Source organism: Lactuca saligna, chromosome 5 (assembly GCF_052625555.1).
Source record: "Lactuca saligna cultivar CGN05327 chromosome 5, ASM5262555v1, whole genome shotgun sequence".
NCBI lineage: Eukaryota > Viridiplantae > Streptophyta > Magnoliopsida > Asterales > Asteraceae > Lactuca > Lactuca saligna.
Window position 1 is genome coordinate 231438575 of NC_136421.1, and position 14265 is coordinate 231452839.

Below are 14265 nucleotides of genomic sequence, written 5' to 3' on the forward strand. Positions count from 1 at the left end.
CCAAGAGGCATACGCCTATAAGCAAATGTTCCAAAAGGACTAGTGAATGTGGTTTTCTCTTGGTCTTCTGGGGCTACCGGAATTTGATGAAAACCCAAGAAACCATCCAAGCAACAGTAATGAGATTTACCCGCCAATCTCTCTAACATTTGGTCAATAAATGGAAAGGGAAAATGGTCTTTTCTCGTTGAGGCATTCAACTTTATATAGTCAATACAAAACCTCCACCCGTTTTGCACACGGGTTGGCACCAAATCTCCCTCGAAATTCTTGAAAATTGTGACCCCTGCTTTTTTCAGGACTACCTGAACAAGGTTCACTCATTTACTATCTGAGATGGGGTAGATCATACCTGCATCCAAAAGCTTCATGATTTCTTTCTTTACCACCTCCATCATGGGTGGATTCAATCTTCTTTGTGCCTCTCGGGTTGGTTTGAAGACTTCCTATACTTTTTCAGCAAAGTCACCAACTCATCTTCTTCTGCAATGGACAAATTGTTGGAGATAAGGACATGAAAAGTCTTCTCTTCTCCAAGGTATGCATTCTTCAAATGATCTGGTAGAGCCTTCAATTCTAGCTTATGTGTCTGCATAATGGAAGGAAGAAGTTTTGTGTTAGAAATGGGCAATTTCACATTGCTATTATCATACCTCATGTTCTTCCTTTCTTCCATGAACTCCACAATTTCCAGCAACTCTTCATCTAACTTGAAAGTTTCTACAATCTCTTTGACTGAATTGTTATCAAAATTCCTGCTAAAAACTAACTCCAACAAATCATGGTTAGTCAAATCAAAACACTTTTCAGTCAAAGGCTAGATTATATCAACAAAAGTTACGCAATGACATCACTTAGGTACCGTATTGCTTCATACATATTAAAGTTGATGACCTCCCCCATCGAATTCCATGGACAATGTACAATTGTAGACATCAATTTTTGTTCTTGCTATTTTTAAGAATGGTCTACCTAAAAGTATGGAACTCGAGGATGGGTGGTCATCATCTCCCATATCAAGCACATAAAAATCTACAGGAAAGACAAGCTCATTAACTTTCACTAAAACATCCTCTAATACACCTTTTGGGTGTATTATAGAACGATCTACAAGTTGGATGATCACCCTAGTTTTTTTTAAAGTGCCTATGCCAATAGATTTATAAACAAATTTTGGTAAAACATTGATTGAAGCTCCTAAATCTAACATAGCATCGGGGGGGGGGGGGGGGGGGGGGGAGGGGATATAAAAGTTCCTAATTTGCAAGGAACGGTGAAACCACCCAGATCCTTTCACTTTGGGGGCATCCTTTTCTGCAAAACTGCAGATATATTTTCACTTACTTTCACTATCACAATACCTCGTAGCTTCTTTTTAGATGTGCAAAGTTCCTTAAGGAACTTAGAATATCTAGGTACCTGTTTGATGGCGTCCAAAAGAGGGATGTTGACTTCAACTTTCTGGAACATTGCCATGATTTCACCATTTTCTCTTTTTTTTGTTGTTGCTTAATCATGATCGAAAATGTGGTGGTGTGATCTTTGCTTCTTTCTCTTCTAGCTTCTTTTCCTCCACCATTTTTTCTTCCTTTTCATCCTTCTTTGGTGGTTCTTCTATCACCAACTCCTCTTCTTCTTCTTCGGGCATCTTTGGGCCATCATATTTCTTTTCACTCCTCAAGCTAATTGCACAAGCATTGTGTTTTGGGTTCTTTTCAATTTAAGGAGGTAGCTTTCCTTGATTCTCCATTTTGCTCACCGATTGAGCAAGTTGTGCCATTTGGTGCTCAAGATTCTTGATGCTTTCCTTGGTTTCTTGCTGAAAACTTTGAGTGCTAGTGGCAATGCTTTTGACTATGTCTTCTAAGGACATGTTTGAGGACCCGAATTGTTGAGGAGGAGGTTGTGGTTGCCTCGGTTGGTAATTTTGTTGCGGGAATGGAGGCCTTGCTTGGTAATGGGGTGGTGGTCTTTGTTGATAGCCCATATTTTGGTTTTTGTTCCACCCTTGATTGCCTCAGGGCTGATCATAAGTTCTTTGATTGTGCCCTAAATAGCCTCCCATAGCATTTGTTTCTTCATATTCTTCTTCTTGTAATTGAGGACACATATCAGTTGGGTGTCCCACTTGAGTGCATATGCCACAAGGACGGGGTGTGGTTTTCACACATTTTTCCTTAGCAAGCATCATTACCACCTTAGTCAACTCGAATAGATGAGCTTCAATTTGAGGAGTGTTCACCTCTTTTACACCTCGGGGTGCATCCGTTTACCAATCTTCATCTTGTCTTGTATGATTTGAATCCTCCGCCATGTTTTTTATAAGATCCTGAATCTCAGTTGGGGTCTTGTCAGTTAAAGATCCTCCACTTGAATCATTAAGAAGTCTTCTTTCCCAAGGAGCCATGCCTTCAATGAAGTATTAGATGATTTGGTACTCACTAATACCATGCTTTGGGCAACAGTGTAACGCCTGTGTTTCTGAGCCTGTCATTAATGTTTATATAATAGTCTAGGTTAACCTTTGTAACCCGTTTGAAATAATAGAAGTGTATTATTTGAGTATTATGTATTTTGTGCTTAATTGCTTAATTAGGTGGTTTGAATAATTAAGAATAAAAATAAGCGTCAAAATTTAAGTGTAAAATAAACTCGTTATCTTTGGATAATGTTGTAGTAGTTGAAACGAGGTTTCCGAATATATATAGAACGCCCAAATCTGACTTTGTATGAGGAAGTTATGATTTATTGAAGTTTCGACTTAGCGGTATGCAGCCCGAAATACTCGATTTGAGATCGAGCGGTTTTTAGCCGAAGCAATCTAAACGAGAATCGAAGATCTCGTTGTTGGTATCGAAGCGATGAAAAAGTTAGGCAAGAACGGACGTCGGATGAAGAAGTTATGAATTTATAACGGAATTTTTCTGTCCCGGCCTATTAAAAATAATTAATAAAAATAAAATCAAAATTAGCCAATAGATTCTAAACGAAAGTTGTAGAGCGTAGTCTCACCTACGTGTGGATATAAAGAACGTCGAAAACGGAGTTCATATGAAGAAGATATGAACTTTCAAAGTTTATTAAATAATTAATATTTAAATTTTAATTATAAAATCCAGTATTATCCGAAGAGGAGTCACCGAGCTTATCTGAGGTACGCCCAGTGTACAGCGAAGCGTGACGAACCTCGCACTCAAGTTCTTCGGATGACGAACACCATGACGACTTCAGATGCGTACGCCCTGCGTACAGGCGTACGCCGAGCGTACGACGAGGTTCCAGCCTCCTATAAATAAGATGCGAGGGCAGCCGGCTCATTTGCTCTTTTTCTCTCTTCTCTCACCCGTTTTACCTCGATTTGCGTGCCAAAAGTACCCTGAAGCCCCGGTAATATTCCCGATCCCCGAAGTAAGTCCCGAAGCCCGAAGATCCCGAGAAGTGTGATTCCCGAGCCGAAGCTCTGCCCGTTAGAAGTTCGATTTTTGTAGAGATCTTCCAGATCTGCTGAGGATTTCTACTTCTACAAGCCGTAGTGCTGTCCGATCATCTTCTGATCAAGTGAGTGTGTAGTTACTTTCTTCTAACGCATAATTATGAAGTATTTTATACGAAATACGTGTTATGTGTATAATTTTGTTGTTATATGTGTGAATGTATATTCATTCTCTTCTATCTTATAGATCTGATTTATTTTCTATGAAATACGTGTTATGTGGGTGTGCCTCATCTGTTATGTGGAATATATATTGAATGAAAATGCTATACAGGTTTTTAACTATATATAAAAATATATATTTTTATCTACTAATATGTTGGGTAGAACATGGGTAGATAGTTGATGTGTAATAAACAGATGAGAAGCCTTGATGTTGTTGTTGTTGACCTAGTTATTCAGTAGAGTATGGATAATGACCACAGACTCCTTCTAGACAGTCTTGTGGAATGCTAGCAGGTTCATAACCTGTAGGTGTTGTGAACGATGTGTTCACCGGTGTACTCTATCCCCCTCATGGTTGCCTTTAGGATATCTATTGTTGAGGAAACCCCTTAGCAGTAATGTCCGTCCCGATGAAAATCCTAGATTAGGTCCCTTGAGATAGATGTTGTTTTAGGGATGTAAAGTGAGGATAACGGGAATGGGTAATCGAGATAGTGATTGGTTGGTGAAATTAAATATAATATATTTATTGTGGGTTGAAAACCCTATATGCTTACCAGGCTCCCAAGCCTGACCCACTCAGTTTTATTTGTATTACAGGAAGTGGCGCAAGGGCGTAAGATGGATGAATCATCGAGTTGTTTTGTTTACAAGTCTGTGTATGTATATATTTGTTGAATGACTTGTAATGTTATCGTTTATGCTTTATGGTCTGTATCGGAACATGACACCCCGAGTTTTGATTGTATAATGAAAATGCATCTCTTGATGAAATGCTTTGATAAATATTATTTTATCATGTTTTGTTTTGGGAACAAATTCCGCAACACTTTTAAATCAAAAGGATTTACTCTGAAATTATTTTAAAAAGCATAAATGAAATCGGTCTTTTCTGGCCGTGATTTTGGGGATGTCACAAACAGAAACAAAGCTTTTTGAACCTCTCCCAATATGTATGAAAGGCTTCTCTCTTGTGTTGTTTGATCCCAATTATCTCTCTTCTTAGGACTGAGGCTTTCATTTCTGGGAAGTATTTGTCTAAGAATAGGGATGCAAGATCTACCCATGTGTTGACTGTTCCAGGTGGAAGGTCATAAATCCAATCTTTTGCTAAGTCTTACACTACAAAGGGGAATGCCCTAAGCTTGATTTGGTCCTCTGTGACATAATGTGGTTTCATGCCAACACAAAAAACATGAAACTCTGTGAGGAGCTTGTGGGGATATTTATTTTCTAAGCCTCTAAAGGTTGGGAGTAAGTGGATGAAACCGGATTTCAATTCAAGGTTTGTGGCTGTCAGATAGGTGATGCAAAGAGGTTGTTGAGTAACCTATTGCCTCGCCTATTGGCGAAGGGTTTGCTTAGGTGGTGGATTGGGAGGTGGATTCCCTCTATAGTTATCTCCTAATGTATGAGTAGTGGTTGAATTTTATGTGGGTGTAGTGTTTGGGCTGTTATAAGTAGGTGAAGAGGGTGGAGTGGTATTTCTGGGTGAAGATGGTTGAGGTGAAGGTGATGGACTTTCTGTTTCTGAAGCGGACACGCTTAAGAGGGGTATATCCTCCCAGATGTTAGCGACTGGAGGGGTAGATGATGACAAAGTCCTAGAAACCGGTTGCCTCTTATGAATAATAGGGGTACAATAGACTCCAAATGCACTGCTTTAATGCACTAAAAAGTAGTGCAAGGCAAGCAAGGTCAAACCACAAAGACACGCTATAAAATTCTATACCTCTTTGCGCAAGCTACTTTGGTCACAAAGGGGGTTTTTTTTACAAAAGTAAAATAATAACAATCTATTTTAAAAGCATGCACAAAATGTAATAAACTTGTTAATAATTTGATTGAATGGTTCTAGTTCTAGTTCTCAATGTTATTGTTCAACTTGATTATGACTTGATGTATTTCAAGATTGGTATTCTAAGTTGGTACTGAAAGATATTAACACGGTCTAATACCTCTCGCTTGCCAAATTATCTAACCAAAACACGCTCTTTGACTAGACATAGCATTACTAATTCAACCTAAACCCGCTCTTAGATTATATTGAAAAACTGCATTAAGTTTTATACAAGCTTCCCAACAATGTTCATTTCTTCTCATACGCTTGGAAGTGTAAAAACATGTGATATATGTTTCAATAAGAAAACTTATTGTTTTTTACCAATTATTAACTTAATAGAACGATTAGGTGCCCTAAAAGTTAATTAACTGCACAAAGATTCAGTTCATGAAAGTGGTCAATAAAACATAAATCAAATTTAAGGATTCTAGTTCAAACAAAAACATAATCACTAGAATAGAATCACAAATCAAACATCAAATCATATGCTTCAAGTCAAGCAATCAACATGTTTTGAACAAGAACTAGAAAATAGGGTTTCATAGCCACACATGGCTAAGAACAAATCAAACAAGAATAAAGATGGAATTGGAATGTTTAATGCTTACAAAAATGAAATAAAAAGTGTTTGCAATGATTAGGTCTTCTCAAAAACTCCAAGAAATCTCCCAAAATTGCCCAAGATCGCCCCTAGTTGCTCCAGAAACCGTCTTTGCCTAAAAAATGACGTCTTCTCCTCTTTTAATTAATGTTCACGTGCATGTCATAAGGCCATGCATTTTTATCATGGCCATGCCTTTTTCCCATGTGTTTTTGGCATGGCCATTTGTCTTGACCATGTGTTTTTGGCATGACCCATGCTTTTGTTAAAAAAACAAATAAGTCTTCAGTGTTGGCTTCATCTTCAATCTAGCTTCACCACGAGTCATGTTGCTCAAATATGAGATGATAAATGACAAACACGACCCGCGTCAATGTGTTAAGAACCGCATTTCAAATGTAGTCCTTTGCTATGATGATGATACAACCATGACTCAGGTTATGTCTTCATGTTTTTTGCCATGGAATGACCGGTTCATCTTCTTGTCATGCTCCAAAACTCCAAGCATCCAAGCTCCATGCATCCAAGCTCCACGTTTCATTCTCCATAATGTCTGCAAAATAAATCAAAAATACTGAAGTACCAGACATTCTTAATGAAATATGCAATTGCCCTATTAATTAACTAAATGCAAGAATTATGAAGTAGAATACTATGAAAGGACGGAAATAGACATGCAAAATAGGTGCATAAAATGCACCTATCATTATTCAACCCTTCTTGAGGGTTGGCGTCATCATTTCATGTTTACTACTTTTCAGTTATTTGTATTTAACTTTTGAACAAACAAAGTATTGCTATGTTTTAATTATTTTAAATTGTTATGATATTGTACATGACGTCACTCCATCTGCCCCCAAATGTTTCCACCATTCTGGTTTGAGGTGTGACATATATATATATATATATATATATATATATATATATATATATATATATATATATATATATATATATAGACTAACTACGTAGAATACCGTTTTGAATTTTTTATCGTTAAATAATGTATTAAAATTTTGTTTTTTTATGTTTTAAAGTATTTATTGTCAACTGGATAGTTAATTGATGGATGAAAATGTATTTTTTATGTTTTAAAATGTTTTTGGTGTGATCTTACGATCCGATTCGACCTTACGATCACGATTTTACAAACCTGAAAATGATCATATATATATAAGATTCTGATTTTAACAACCTTAGTTATATAAAATTTCATCAATCCTTCACCCTAATTCCATACATGTCAATTTACTAATTACATCTTATAATTTTTATTTTTCAATAAAATGTTAATTGTATTAAAAAGCATAGAGCAATTTATTAAAAAGATATCAAAGAAGTTTCCATTTTTAGTACCTGCATCATGATAGTAATAATGAAAGAATTTTGATTTGGTATGTATTATAATGAAAGGATTTTGATTCGGTCATAAACAACAAAATAACCGTTTAAAAAAAAAAAATCTAATCTAATTATGGTTAGATGCAAGAAATAAACTTAAATATTTTGTTATAACTTTTTACGTTATTTTCTCTCTATTATAATTACTAGGTGTAAAACTCATGTATTATGTGGGTTGATTTAAAAAAAGATTAAAAATTAAATTAAACTGTAAACATAAAATATTTTTTAATATACAACTTTAAAATAAGAAAATAAAAAAACGTATTTATTGCAATTTAATATCATATATATATATATATATATATATATATATATATATATATATATATATATATGATATTTAATACTTTACATATATAAGCACATGTCTTTAATTTTAAAAAATGAAACAAATCAAAAATTAATAAGTGAATAATACTTATTTCAAAAATACCACAAAATGACAAATGTCAACACTCATGAAAGATTGACATGTGGCAAAAAAAAATATTCATTTATTAAGAAGGATATACATTTTATTTGTATTTATTTCGAAATTTTATTTTAAAAATTATTTATAGTTTACATCTTCATATTTATGGGTGTTTGTAAAAGAAACTTATTAGAGATTTCACATTGTTAAAAATTAAAAAAAAAATGGATAAAAACAATTTACAGGGGTGAGAAATCGTTAATGAACTATTTTTATAAGTTACCATACTCTAACTTATTAATTTACTAGTTGTAGGACTCATGTATTATATGAGTTAATTTTAAAAAAAGAAGTTAAATACAAATGTCTAAATATTTAAGCACTTTGAATTTTTAAAAAGAATAAGAAAAATAATGAATTATTGTTTTTTATATTTTAAATTTAAACAAATAATTTAAATAAATAAAAAAAATTAATGAGCTTTAATTTTGAGAATTTTAAAATTAAAATGTAAGTTTCTTAATAAAATTGATATCCATTTATTATTATAATTATTGCAATTATTATATAAAAAATTATATGAAATTTAGTAAAATATAAGACTTATAAAATGATATCTAGAAAAAGAATTAATTCAAAATAATATTTGACAAATTGAATTATAGTGTGATAAGTGATAAAAAAAAATATTCATTTATTAGAGAGGATAAGTTATAAACCATAATTTTTTTTATTTTATTTATTTTTTTTTGACAAACACCTACTTAACTTTTTTTTTTTTTTTTATATTTAACCCGTGTAAATGTATAATAATATAATATAAGGTTTCACATACAACTAATATTTTTATATCTAAAACACAAAAAACCTATGGAAACATCAAACAAAATTAATATAATATTTCTATACTTATATTTTAAGAGATAAACATGAAAATTTACTAAAACTTTTAAATCTTTTAAAAGACTTTATGTTATCGAAGATTACACATATAAAGCATTGAAGTTATAATTTCTCGTTTTATTTGATGAACGAATAAAAAAGGACACCTCATACGCATTGCATCAAAATTAGTTAAAGTTATCTTACCAACGGTTCGTTTAATTCTGTTGTATAAAAAAATTATTTTTTATTTTAATTAAAAGAATCCAGTATTTTTTTTTTTTAAACAGCAAAATATATTAAAAAGGCCCAATGCTTAGCAAGTGATTAGGCAAAGACAAAGAAGAACAAACATAGTTTTTAATTTATTACAAGAGGAAAAAAGGGAAGGAATTCTATTCTATCTAATTACCAACTTGACAATTGCCCCTTTATTTAAGCCATAAATATGCCAACGCTTTGATGTTTTCAGTGCCTCTACAAATCGTAGTAGATACTCCTCAAAATAATCTGACATTCTTGATCCTCTAAAGATTTTATAGCAGACTGTGGTAAATACATAGCAGTTTAATGTGTTTTTTAGTGCATCTACCCCATAAGGCTGCAAAATGAAGTAGTTCACCAACATCATTGAATTCTTCTTTGTTTAATCCACACCATTTGAAGATCTTGTACATTACAAGTCTTGCATATGAGCATCTCATAAGAATATGGTCAGCACACTCAACTTCACCAATACAAGTTCCACAAAGTGTCGAGTCGATATTCATGTCATGGGATTGTAATGTTGTAGCAGATGGAATGCGTCCTTGTACAACCCTCCAGATAAAGCAAAGCATCTTTATTGGGATAATCTTGCACTAACTGATCGATGGAATAGAAGAGTGTTGTGCAGCTTTGTCCAGTCTCTTTCTGATTGCAACCATTGTGAAACTTCCTTTTGGCGTTAGCAAGCATGTCCATTTGTCATGACCAGGTTGTAGTTGACACGAAGCAATCTCATGTTTTAACTTGTCTAATGGATAATCCTGCAACTAATGGACAAGATTTTCATTCCCAAAAGGTACCAATATTTATCATATGAGAGGAAACAGAGCATGTTTTACATAATTCTAAATCATAAAGTGAAGGATATTTCGATTTTAGTTTCTCATTATTCATCCAAGTGTCCTGCTAGAACATGGTATTTTCACCTGATTTGATCTCCTGTTTGAAAATGTCATTGAGATTAAGTCCATGTAAAGCTTGTAGATCCGGGCTAGTTAATTTAGAGATAATTGGGGTCGAAATTGACTTTTCGACAAAAGATTATTTAAAATAAATAATCTTAACCAAGTTTTAGAATATGTCTCAAGGGTTTCGTACATATAAAGAAAGCCGAAATCCGAGTTGTAACGAATAAGTTATTGTCCGTCGAAGTTTTACAGCAAAACCGGCACGACACCGGGAGTCGTAAATAGTAAATTTACGATGGAGGACTTTTTAGCCTTAAAAATCTAAACAAAATTTGTAGTATACGTTAAACCGAGAACGTACAAAAAAGAACGCCCAAATCTGACTTCGAAGGAAATTATTTTTAAGAAGCAAAGCGATGTCTGAGTTCGGAATCACCACCTTTTCAAGTGAGTGCATGGTCCCTTTCATCTTACACATAGATATGAAGTATTTTATATAAACTACGTGCTATGTGTGCATATTATCTATATAATTGCTATCTATGCTGGATGAACGATTTTATACAAGTTTTATATGATTTAAATTGTATATGTATTTATATCTAAATAATATGTTGGGTAAAACATGGGTAGATGAAATATGGGTTGGATGATGAGTTGAGAGGTGATATAGCCAATGAGGTAAGGGTGACAGGTGGAAGATGTGAGAATCCTTGTTACCAAATGTTGGTCCCGTCATCTAGCAGAGTATGGATGACAACCACAGACTATTCTAGACAGTCCAGTGGAACACTAGCAGGCTCGTAACCTGTAGGTGTTGTGAATGATGTGTTCACCGGTGTACTATAAAAAAAACCCACTGACATGTATTGCGAGTGGACTCTCAAAAACGATACCGTCAATAAACAAGATAACCCTAGCAGCTGTGCTCGAAGGACAATACTAGCAGCTGCGACTCATATAGAATGTCACATTCTGGCAGCTGCGCCTAAGTGATAGAACTAGCAGTTGTGCTTGTTAGCTGTGTCATTAACAACGATGGACTTCGCACCTATTCCTTAGGATAATCCTTAGGAATAAATGAATGAAAAATAGTTGATTCTTAGGGTAGATCCTTAAGAGTAAAGAAGATAATAGGGATGGGTAATTGGGTTAACTGTTTGATGATTAAACATAATAATTATATTATTGTGGGTTGGAAACCCTATGTACTTACCAGATTTCCCAACATGGCCCACTCAGTTTATTTATATCACAGATATTGATATGAAGTCACATTACACTGAGAGATTAAGGAGATATAAATCACTAGTGATAATGAATGTAAGTTCTGTTTATGCTTATGTTTCTGTATTGACGATGACATCCCAAATGTTTTAAAATGAATAAAAATACTTTATTAGGAAATGCCCTGATAACGTATTTATCATGTTTCACTGGGAACAAATTTCGCACATTTTTATTAAAAAGTGGTACTCTGATTTTTATAAAGCATAAACAAAATCGGTCTTTTCTGGCCATGAAAATGAGGATGTCACAGTCCAACTCCCTAAATATCTTTCATGGTCCCTGCAATGTTTTTCCACACCCCAGTAATAGTTTTCTTTGAGAGATAATCATAGTGTAACGCCCCGATTCTCAAGTAGTGATTTATATATGAACCTTTTTGGTTTTTGGGTCTACTCGATGAGTTGGTAGCCCTACTCATCGAGTAGTAGCGGGTTGGTTTGCGTGTTTTAATGATCTACTCGCCGAGTCCAAGAGCGGACTCGGCAAGTAGGAGCTGGCAGATGAAACCCTAGATTTCGGGGCATTTCACCCAATTTAAAGGATCAATGGCCTCCCCCAGCCTCCCCATTACTACTTCTTGTCCCTCTCAAACCCTAAATCAAGTGTGTGTGTTCTTTTGGTGTGTTCAAACTTGGAGGAGGAAACACTTGGGGAAATCAAGCAAGTAGAAGTATGAACTCGTGGGATTCAAGATCTACTTCAGTGGAGATTCTCTTGAAGAAATTAAAGTGTTTTCCTTGGCTCATGTTCATCAAAAATCTCTTTTGGATGGGCTTTATGAAAGTCTTTTTATGTTTGAGCTAAGATCTGAAGTTGTAACTTCAGATCTGGACTCCCTTTGACCTCTACATCGATAAAGTTATCCGCCTTGCCTACTATGAGATTTCCCTCAAGTGTGAGACTTCATTGCAAGCTTAATTTTGTCATTTAAGGGCTTTAAAGCCTTGCATGCACGTAAAGTTTACAACTTTACGTGATAAGCATGCCTAAGGAGGTTGGATCTGCAATATGGAACCTTTGCATGGCTTAAAAAGCATCTGTATGGATGAAGGATAGAAGGGACTCAGCAAGTCGCATGGTCGACTCGGTGAGTCATATGAAGATGGTCTAGAACTCGACGAGTTGGATGAACAACTTCGCGAGTCCGATGAAGATTGTCGAAGACTCGGTGATTCGGTTAGGGTTTTTCCCAACCGTTGGATGCGTGTGAGCTTGTCGAGTTGTAAGGGGGAAAAACTCGACAAGTGGCCGTGAAGATTCGACCGCGAGCCTTAGGAATTCGACGAGTCACACCGGTGACTCGACGAGCATTAAAGTATTACAAAGAACTCGGTGAGTAGTTGAGGGTACTCGACGAGTTGAGGTCAACATGGACTGTTGACCTTGACAGTTGACTTTGACTTTGACCATGGGTTAACCAGATGACTTGTGGAGGACATTATGGAAAGGTAGTATGTGGGAAGATTGCCCAAGACAAATTTGATTAGTGTTACTATGCCCCCGAATGACAAAGTTTTTTATTTCCATGATGAGAGCTTAGATTGAAACTTTTCGATAATTGGTTTCCAATTTTTTACCAAGTTCATATTAGCCCCAACCGGGACCCCAAGGTAAAGGAACTGTAGGGAGCCAGCTTCACATCCAAAGATGTTAACCCAATTTGAGGTTTCAGCATTCGAAGCCCCAATACCAAATACTTTGGATTTGAAGAAATTGACTTTGAATTTTGAAGATGCATGAAAACATTGTAGAATACGAGCCGGTTAATATTGGACCAAAATTCTTTGTCTAAGTCATGCATTATTAAAATATAGTTCAATTCATATTTATGTTTTTTCTTTAAGTAAATTACGTATAATGGATCGATTTTTATCACTCATATATTATTATAAATTACTTAATCGAGTTTTTGGGAGTTCGTTTTGAAATTTTAAATTTTTATAAAAAATAAATTTTAGAGTTAACTATGATTTTTAGCAAACTTTTAATATTTATTTCCCCTTTTGATGTGCCTTAGAAGCGTTTAAATTGTACATTACAAGTATTTAACAACCTACATCACAAGAAACTAATATCATCAAGCCCTCCGTAGCAATCAATCCAAACAGACGTACATTGTATTATAACAATTTTTTAGAATGCTTTACACGAAAAATATAATTTTTTATATTACAAAATCTTGCATTCGCGCGTGCATATATATATATATATATATATATATATATATATATATATATATATATATATATATATATATATATATATATATATATATATATATATATATATATATATATATATATATATATAAAAGTTCACGTGAGACAGCCTAATTTAGTGAGACCGTGCGACGCATTTTTTTATTTTTTATTTTTAAAAAAATTTAATTTTTTTTAGTTAATTCAAGTTCCGAAAATAATACTTAAAGAAAGAATTTTTGGATTTTTCTATTTATTTTGCATTTTAAATTATTTTTTAGAATATGTCAGTGTAATATTTTATTAGAATATTTCATGTATTTTTAAAAAAAATAGAATTTTTTTTATTTTTTTTAGTCAATTCAAGTTCCGAAAATAATATTTAAAAAAAGAATTTTTAGATTTTTCCATTTATTCTGCATTTTAAAATATATTTTTTAGAATATATCAGTGTAATATCTTATTAGAATATTTCACTTATTTAAAAAAAATGGATTTTTTTTATTATTTTTTATTTATTTTTATTTTTTTAGTTAATTCAAGTTCCGAAAATAATATTTAAAAAAAAAAATTTAGGATTTTTTTCATTTATTTTGTATTTTAAAATTATTTTTATATTTGGTTTCACAGTCTCATAAAATTAGAATGGTCTCAAATGAACCTGAACCTATATATATATATATATATATATATATATATATATATATATATATATATATATATATATATATATATATATATATATATATATATAGTGAGGTTCAATAGAAAACAATAATTAACAAAAGGAACCAATTTTTTT